Raw genomic sequence first — 9,557 nt, forward strand, 5'->3', positions numbered from 1 at the left:
GATATCCATTACCACTTTTGATCACCATTGGTTTGTACTGCAAGTTTCCAAAGCACATCATTGCATGTACAACTCCTACAGGGGCCAATACACTTGTTGGAGTCTTGAGATTTAGGCAGGAGGGTAGGAGAGGGATACTAGCCATCATGACTAATATTGAGGCAATGTACTACTGGGTAATGGTGACTGATAAAGATGCAAACCTGTTCACAGTCCTGCTGTGGCCAGAAGGAGATCTTAGGCAAAGGCTAGAAAGTACCAGATGGCATTATGTCTTTGGCACTAAACCATCCTACCAGCTGTGCCAGTTTTTCCCTGACAAACATAACATAAGACAGCAGATACTCTTCAACTTTCGAGACACTTGAAAGAATGTTGAGAATTTTCAATATGGTTGACTGCTTAAAATTTGTGTCTAATGAGAAGAAAGCAATTTCACCGATTGAAAAATCTTCATCTTTTATGCTTAATAGGTGGCTTCAGAATCACAAAGTGGAATCGCAACTGCAAAGCTGTCATCAGTTCCAGTGAAAAAGAGAGAGCCAAAGAAGTCAAGGATCTGGACTTGCGGCGTGACATTCTTCCTGTAGATAAGGCTCTTGGAATGCAATGATGCTTGTGCTTTCATTCATTTTATTTAGGATAACTGCAAAGTAAAAAACATTAATTGGTCAACCATTATCCATCCTCAGGTCAATTTATGACTATCCTGTTTCAATTCATCTTACCAAAAGGTGATTCTGCAGCAACTCTGTAAAGAAAAACTACACTAGGATGAGACATTCCAGAAAAAGCATCTGATAGATGGGGTGAATGGCTTACTGATCTGAGTCAACTATAAACTTTTAGTATATGCCATTGTTTAAAACCTGAGGAATTTGGATCTGTATCGTCAGATGCTCGTAAGAGTGGGTAAGGGGTTGTTTCTCTACCTCAAATAATTCTTCCAAAGAAGCATATTGCTACCTATAGTGCTAGCCAGACATAAAATAAACGTTATTGCATACTGGTAGTGTATATTGTCTGTAGAAGAGTGCAAGGCAAAGTAGCTGAAAAAAGTGTCAGACCTACCAGCTGATCACTGCCCCACTCCCTGGCTGGTAGCTGTCATAGGATAGTGGAGAGCTGGCTGATAGGTGGGAATTGGCCACGACCAAATTAGGGAGAAAATGGGGGCAAAATAAATGAAATTATAACCCGCCCTTAGCTGAATGATTATCTAGAGCACTGCGAAAAGAACAGGAAGATAATGGGAGATTAGATGCTCTCATCTGGCCTACCTCTTCCAAATTAGCTTCATAGCACTGATGGCCTACTACACAGTCACAGGATTATGAGATCAAGGTCAGGAAAAAAAATGGGGCCAAAGGGTTATCAAGATTCAGACCAAGATGTACGAAGTCCTGGACTGGACTGTAGAGAGCAGACGTGATCTAGAATGTACTGAAAGGTTGGTAAACTATAGCTGTCTTAGTTTCTTATGCTTTATAATGGAGACAATGAAAAATAGAGTCGATGCTTTTTATATTATGGCTAATGAGAAAACTATCTTTTCTTCCTGGATAGTTTTTATGCCTTTTTGTTGGATTTGCGCTTAAAGCAGTGATTTCTGTACTGTGAAACATACAGTCTCATTGTTTTCACAAACATAAATATTTATCTTTTCTAAATAAAAAAAGTCAAGGTTTGACGATCAGCTTCCAATAAAATGCATCATTTAATAACATTTAGCAGTCATTAAGTAGCTCACTCCGAGCTAACCGTTTGCTCCAGCCATACTCATAAAAGAGAAATATTCAAATTAGGTTGTTTTGCATCATTAGGTTAGTGACACCTGCAGGCTTTACAAAGAATTACATTAGCATGTTAGCCTCAAAACACTTGTATACATTTCAATACAAACTACCCACACGGTATACCCAGTCTGTATACAGTGCCTTTCATAAGTATTTACCCCCTCGAACTTTTCCACATTCTGTAGTGTTACAACCCAGAACTGAAATGAACTTAATTGGGCTTATATTATATGTCATGAAAGTATATAAAATAGTCCATAATATAGATGTACAGGAATCTTCGTTCTACCCTCTTTACCCAGTCATTGACCTTTGTTGCAGAGCCTCCTCTAAGCAGAATCGAGGCTGTATAATATTCCTGTGCTCCTGTGCAGATGCCTCTTCTGCATCAGCCTCATTCCTCTGAGAATTGTGATGGACTGAGAAGATAATGTGAAAGAGCGGATGTAGGGGTGCAAGTGATTCCCTTCCATTGAGGACTCCTAATGTATTTCATATTCATATACTGCTGTAAAAACTTCATTTTCCAAAATAACTGTAGATGTGTAGGCTGGGCCTACCTGCCATTTTGGTGAACATCTGTTAGGTAACTCAGTTTTTTATATATGAGAACATAAGGGTGTAAAAATAAACCCCAACACTGACTTCTCACTTGTGAACACCCTGAAGTGTTAATTGCTTTATCTTTCTCTACTGGTCCTGCCACTGTTTGTCTCCCCTACGCCAGCAAAGCAGAGCATCAGCAAAGCAGGAAACTCAGAATAGAAAAACCGCTAGCTTAGCCCACAAAAAAATGCACAAGAACACCAATACTTGTCAAAAACAGCTAAGTTGGTTTGATAAGTAAGACATGCTGTACCTGCAGAATCAAAAAAAAGGTTTATCTAATGGGTCATGTTTGACATATTTCACCCATTCCTCATTTTTGACCAGGAGATGGCGAGCGAGTGTTTTCATTGTTATTTACATTTTAAGAGAAGATCCCTGTGATGCCAGCCTCCCTAAACAATTGGACTAAACAAATGAAATAAAACCACTAAGGGGCCTCTAATTCATTTGGTTGTTTGAAAGAAAGACATAATTGTCTTATTTTTTTACTGAGGTGCATGGCTGATGCCTTCGTCTTCAGAAAAAGGGGTTTCTAGGGTACAAAGGATACATTAGTACACTTATAGGTCCATTATCATTCACTAACCCTAGCTTTGTTAGATCTAAGTTAGTAGCAGTCAGTGCTCAGCACCAAACACATCCCTATAAGTAATATTTTTTATACTGGCACCTAATCAAGTCCAGTCTGTTATCTAATTTAGCTAATTAACTTCCTCAAAATACCATGAGAAAATCTCCATCTTCTTTAAATCAGTGCATTTGCTGCGATTGGGTCCCATGCGGCTTAACTGTGATCAGTAACAGAGACTATTTTTCCTCTGAGTTTTGGGATAGTCAGTCATAGGCCCAAATTAGAGCATATGCAATGTGAAAAAAGGAAAGGGCACAGACAAAAGTGCCACAGCAGAACATTTGCTCTCTTGAACACTAACTAAAGCTCTGTAAGTTTCTTTTTATAACTGGAGCAGTATTTGGATTTGGATCACCCCAAACTACCAACTTGATACAGCATGCCTTTGCTCATGTTATCTTAACATGTAAAAAAACACTAAAAGTGAACATGGTTTGGTAATTTGGGACACAGTGGTTTAGCTAAATTAGTACAATCTTAAAATACAATTGTGGACAGAGGAAAGGTGAACGGATATGTGCTTTAGAATGTGATAGAAACATTTTCCTTTAGATGTAGATAATCAACACCGTTAGGATTTCATAAATGTCATGACCTGGGTAACTAGACAGCCAAAGACACTTCTATACAAGAAGAAAAGAGCTTTCAGAGCAAGGGACAAGGAGGACATGAGGTGGATACAGAGAGAACTGAAAGTAAAGAGAGCAAGAACTCCTATGAAGAAAATAAATTTTTAGATCAAGCTGAAGAATATACGAGGAGCATTGAGTGATGTGAATCCGATTGCTGGGATCAACAGCAGTGGCAAAACTAAGGGAAGATTGAATCAGTTTTTGAATCAGAGTTGAATCAGCTTTTCAATTCGTTTTACAGTGGTGCCGAAACCCAGTAGGAGGTACAAGACATAGCCTGCTTCCCTGCTCAGCAAGAAACTACGTTCTCGCCGGTCTCCACCACATACAATACCAAGCCTTTCGTTTCTTGTGCCAGGAACAGCAGGTGCACTTTGCAGACCTTGCTAAGTAGCACGACCGCTGGGTCCAGATGCTACTGCAGCCTGCACATGATGCTCAAAAAGATTGATGAGGAAAATCTTTGCATGTCAGTATAGAAAGTAACATACTACATGACTGATCACTTTTCAGACAAATAGAAGAATGCTGGCTGTCAGGGTTTACCTGGGAAAAAAAAAAACAAAAGCAAGTGTGACAAGTCTCTAGACCGTGGCAAGATTCCAGATGCGTAGAAGAATTTACCAGTCAGTCAATTTCCTGTTCTCATGAAGACGTTTGTTTAGTTTCACTGTTTTTAACTGCTTTTTATAGTGAGATTTTATTAAAAAGTACAGTATCTTTAACTTACAAACTTAATCACTGTTAGCTTTGTCGGTTTTTTCATGTTTTTGGTAAACCCTTTTTGTAGATACCAGAACTAGCATGTCTAGAGACAGCGATCACAGATTTGTCTGCACCTCAGGCGAGAAATCTTCTCAAATTTATTAGAAATCTGATGGCATTTAAACGTTTGAGGCAACATGATTTGTTGCCTTTGTTTTAAAGAAGTACATATAAAGTTATAAGAAAAGGCATGGATGTCGTAACTCTCGTACTCTGTCGGAACCCTAATCTTGATCTTTAGCTGTGTTTATTCTTGAGTCTTGCAACTAAATTGTTGCAAGTGTGTAAGTGTGAGCCCAGGTTGGGCCTGCCTGCACCACAAACTAGGAATTTAATGCCATGCCACCGCCTGTATCTGAATTAAGATTTAAACCGGCAGTAGGTGTGGCCTCTACTGCAAGGGTGAATTTTTTTTTTTTCAATTCTATTTAATGTTACCCTGGATACACTGGAAAATCCCTTAGAGGTAGAAACAACAAACCATCATAGTGTGTGAATTCCTCTCATTGCTCAAGGTAATAACTGGTTTCATTGACAGAGGAACCGGTTTATAATCCTGCTCACACAGTTATTTTTTGTTTGTACCTGCCTGCAGTATTTTCTAATGAATTCAATTGGTTATGTATATACACCAATCAGCCATAACATTAAAACCACGTATGTTATATCGTGTAAGTCCTACTTGTGCCACCAGAACAGCTCTGACCTGTCGAGACATGGACTCCACAAGACCTCTGAAGGTGTGCTGTGGTATCTGGCACCAAGACGTTAGCAGCAGATCCTTTAAGTCCTGTAAGTTGCGAGGTGGGGTCTGCATGGATCGGGCTTGTTTATCCAGCATATCCTACAGATGCTCGGTCGGATTGAGATCTGGGGAATTCGGAGCCGGAGTCAACAACTTAACACTCTGTCATGTTCCTCAAAATATTCCTGAACAATTTTTGCAGTGTGGCAGGGCGAATTATCCTCCTGAAAGACACTACTGCTATTAGAGCATACCATTGCGATGAAGGGGTGTACTCGGGCTGTAACAATGTTTAGGTAGGTTGTATGTGTCAAAGTAACTTCCACTTGAACGCCAGGACCCAAGTTTTCCCAGTAGAACATTGCCCAGAGCATCACTCTTCCTCCGCCAGCGTGCCTCATCGTCAGCATTAATTTCAACAACAATTTCACCATTTGTCCTTCCTTGGACCAGTTTTGTTATTTTTGACCAGTTTTGGTATTAACCACTGCATACCAGGTACACCCCACACGACCTGCTGTTTTGGAGATGCTCTGACCCTGTCGTCTAGCCATCACAATTTGGCTGTCATCAAAGTCGCTCAAATGCTTACGCTTACCCATTATACCTGCTTCCAACACATCAACCTCGAGAACTGACTGTTCAATTGCTGCCTAATATATCCCACACCTTGGCAGATGCCACTGTTGCAAGATAATCAATGTTATTCACTTCACCTGCCAGTGGTTGTAATGTTGTGGTTGATTGGTGTGTATATACACACACTAAGTCAGAGCAATTCACAAAGAAGTAGTTACATAAACATTTTACAAACACTTTACACAGACCTTCTGCAGGTCAATTATTCTGTTTGTAGAAGTCTATGGGGATGCCTAAGAGTACCATCAGTTTAAATCACTGTGCTAATTTAAGTGCTTTGTGAAGAGATAGATTTTTAGTCTTCAGCTGGTTGTCCATGGTTACCCCAGTGTTGAATGGGAGTGTATGAAGGAACAAACAAAGGAGATTTCTGTTGTTGCAGTAACAGTTGGTGAGATCTGAGAGTTTTCCAAGGAAATAACAAGATCCTGACATGGGGATGTACACTGGACAATGCACAGAGATTTACGTGCAAAAACAAAACAAAAAAAAGTGTCTGATGGAGGAAAGGAGAGGAAGAGTTGCGTGTCATCAGCATAGCAGTGGTATGAAAACCCATGTGAAGCCTTCTTTATATCTACAGCTGTTTGCCCATGTGTGTGTTAGGGTGTGTCTACAGTCACAGAGTTGGATTCTCACTATCAGACCTTAAATTACTGTTGAACTCAGCAAAACCTGGACATGTAAGAACAAGTTGAGGAGGGGAAAAAATTGTTTTCTTATGAACATTTTCCAGCCGTTGGACTGCTTGTCAGGTTTTGCCTCTACTTGCTATTGCATACTGATTAAAATGTGGCTTCAGTTTTACTTAACTACAGTGGTGCTTGAAAGTTTGTGAACCCTTTAGAATTTTCTACATAAATATGACCTAAAACAACATCAGTTTGCGAACTTCTAGGATTAGCAGTTAATCTGAACGTGAAATTAAATTCAGGTGTTTTCATTCAATGGGATGACAATCAGGTGTAAATGAGTGCCCTGTTTTATTTAAAGAACAATAAGAGTCCTATCAGAGTCTTATCTTCACAACACATGTTTGTGGAAGTGTATCAAGGCGCAAACAAATGAGATGTCTGTTGTTGATGCGTATTAGGCTGGAAAAAGGTCACAAAACCATCTCTAAAGAGTTTGGACTCCACCAATCTACAGTCAGACAGATTGTGTACAGATGGAAGAAATTCAAGACCATTGTTACCCTCCTCAGGAGTGGAGACCAACAAAGATCACTCCAAGAGCAAGATGTGTAATAGTCCATGAAGTCACAAAGGAACCCTGGGTAACTTCTAAGCAACTAAAAGCCTCTCTCACATCGGCTAATGTTAATGTTCATGAGTCCACCATCAGGAGAACTCTGAACAACAATGGTGTGCATGGCAGGGTTGCAAGGAGAAAGCCACTGCTCTCCAAAAAGAACACCGCTGCCCGTCTGCAGTTTGTTAAAGAACGTGGACAAGCCAGAAGACTAATGGAAAAAAAAATTTTGTGGATGGATGAGACCAAAATAGAATTTTTTGTTTAAATGAGAAGTGTTTGGAAAATGGAAAACACGATATTCCAGCATAAGAACCTTTATACTGTGAAACATTATTATCTGTGAAACATGATAGTGGTAGTATCATGGTTTGGGTCTGTTTTGCTGCATCTGGGCCAGGACGACTTGCCATCACTGATGGAAAAATTAATTCTGAATTATACCAGTGAATTCTAAAGGAAAATGTCAGGACATCTGTTTGTGAACTGAATCTCAAGAGAAAGTGGGTCATGTAGCAAGTCGATGACCCTAAACACACAAGTCGTTCTAACAAGAACGGTTAAAGAAGAATAAAGGTAATGTTTTGGAACGGCCGAGTCCAAGTTCTGAACTTAATCCAATAGAAATGTTGTGGAAGAACCTGAAGCAAGCAGTTCATGTGAGGAAACCCACCAACATCCCAGAGTTTAAGCTGTTCTGTACTGAGGAACGGGATAAAATTCCTCCAAGCTGATGTGCAGGACTGATCAACAGTTACCGCAAACATTTAGTTGCTTTCAGTATCTGGTGTGACTGCACAATGGGGTCAAACCAGATTCTTAAAGCAAAGGTTCACAGATGTAAAATATTGGATCATTATCCTCAAAAAGTAAATGATCAAATATAATATTTTTGTCTCATTTGCTTAATTGGGTTCTCTTTATCCAATTTTAGGACTTTTGTGCACATCTGATGAGGTTTTAGGTCATAATTATGCAGAAATATAGACATTTCTAAAGGGTTCACAAACTTTCAAGCACCACAGTAAGCTAGAAAAATATTTAGTGTGCTAACTACTTGCTTTGCTAACTAGCTTCATGGCCAATTCACCAGGTGACTGAGAATAAAGTAACACTTATTGTGGATGCATGAGTTGGCTATATAAAACCCAGAGTAGCAAAATCTTTTATTTTTTAACTTAAGTATTTTATTTTTAAGAGCTTGCAGATTAATTCATTATATTTTTCTGTTTTTAAATGAAAAAACATCTGATCACTGTGTCTAATTTTCGCCCCTGATTAATCTTCAGCCTTGTTGTCTCCACCCCTCTGACCTCCAAGGTGTCAGAGAACAGCCTCAGATGGAATACAGCCTTCATTTTGTAAGCATTTCTCTCTCTCTCTCTCTCTCTCAAAATGGCTACCGCTGCTCTAGAAATGAAGAGCTGTGAGATTAGTGGAGTTATGAGCGCCATCTGGTGGTGAACGACTGTAAATACACAGGTCTAGCAAACTTGAAATAATATGGAATTTATGGGGTTAGCATGCAAAAATAAATAAATAAATAAAAATCAATGCTGTTATATAATGAGCACTATTTCTTTTTCTTCCTATATTGTTTCTACGTCTTTTTGTTGGATTAACACGACTTTTTTCTTTTTTTTTTTAATGTAGCCTACTTTTATTGACTTTAAACAAATTGTTCAACACCTTATATAAAACTGTTGCTTATATATATATATATATATATATATATATATATATATATATATATATATATATATATATATATATATATATATATATATATAGTTGAGCTGGATATTTTCCACCAACATGTTGGTGTATTTTATAATGAATGTGATTGATTCTGGTTGAAATTTGAACCATGGTCTATACGGTTTCATTATTTTCACAAAAATAAAATTTTCTCGTTTCCAAATAAAAATTAAGTTTGATTATTTTTTTAAAGTAACATTTTAGCAGTCTCAAAAAAAAAAAAAAAAAAGTATATCATTTCAGATTAAGTCTCACTAAAAAACACTGGGTTATTTTTAGCACAACGGCTGGGTAAATATAAGACAGAACACATTTGGGCTAAACTAACCCATCAACCCAGTTGGGTTGTTAAAATTTTTTATTTCATAAATGGGTTTCATAAATTTCATAACCCATTTTATTTCATAAATGGGTTAATATTTTCAGGATTATTTTTTACCCTTGGAAAATGTCAAATATACCACATTATAAAAAATGTCAACATGGTATCTCCTTTATTTATACACAAGAAGGTGTTCAGAAATGTATTGCTAGAGCTGCTAAAGTGGTGTTTATATATAGACTTTGAAATAAATTACTCAAATCATATCATGTATTTAAGACGAAAACGTCAGATTTTGATCAAATGAGTCGTTTAAAACATCAAAAAAAAAAAAAATTGAGTAACCAACTTACGATCCAGTGAGCGTTACAAACAAGTAAGCTAAAGCGAATGAAGATAGCCCTGCATT

This window comes from Ictalurus punctatus, chromosome 23 (assembly GCF_001660625.3).
Source record: "Ictalurus punctatus breed USDA103 chromosome 23, Coco_2.0, whole genome shotgun sequence".
Classification (NCBI taxonomy): domain Eukaryota; kingdom Metazoa; phylum Chordata; class Actinopteri; order Siluriformes; family Ictaluridae; genus Ictalurus; species Ictalurus punctatus.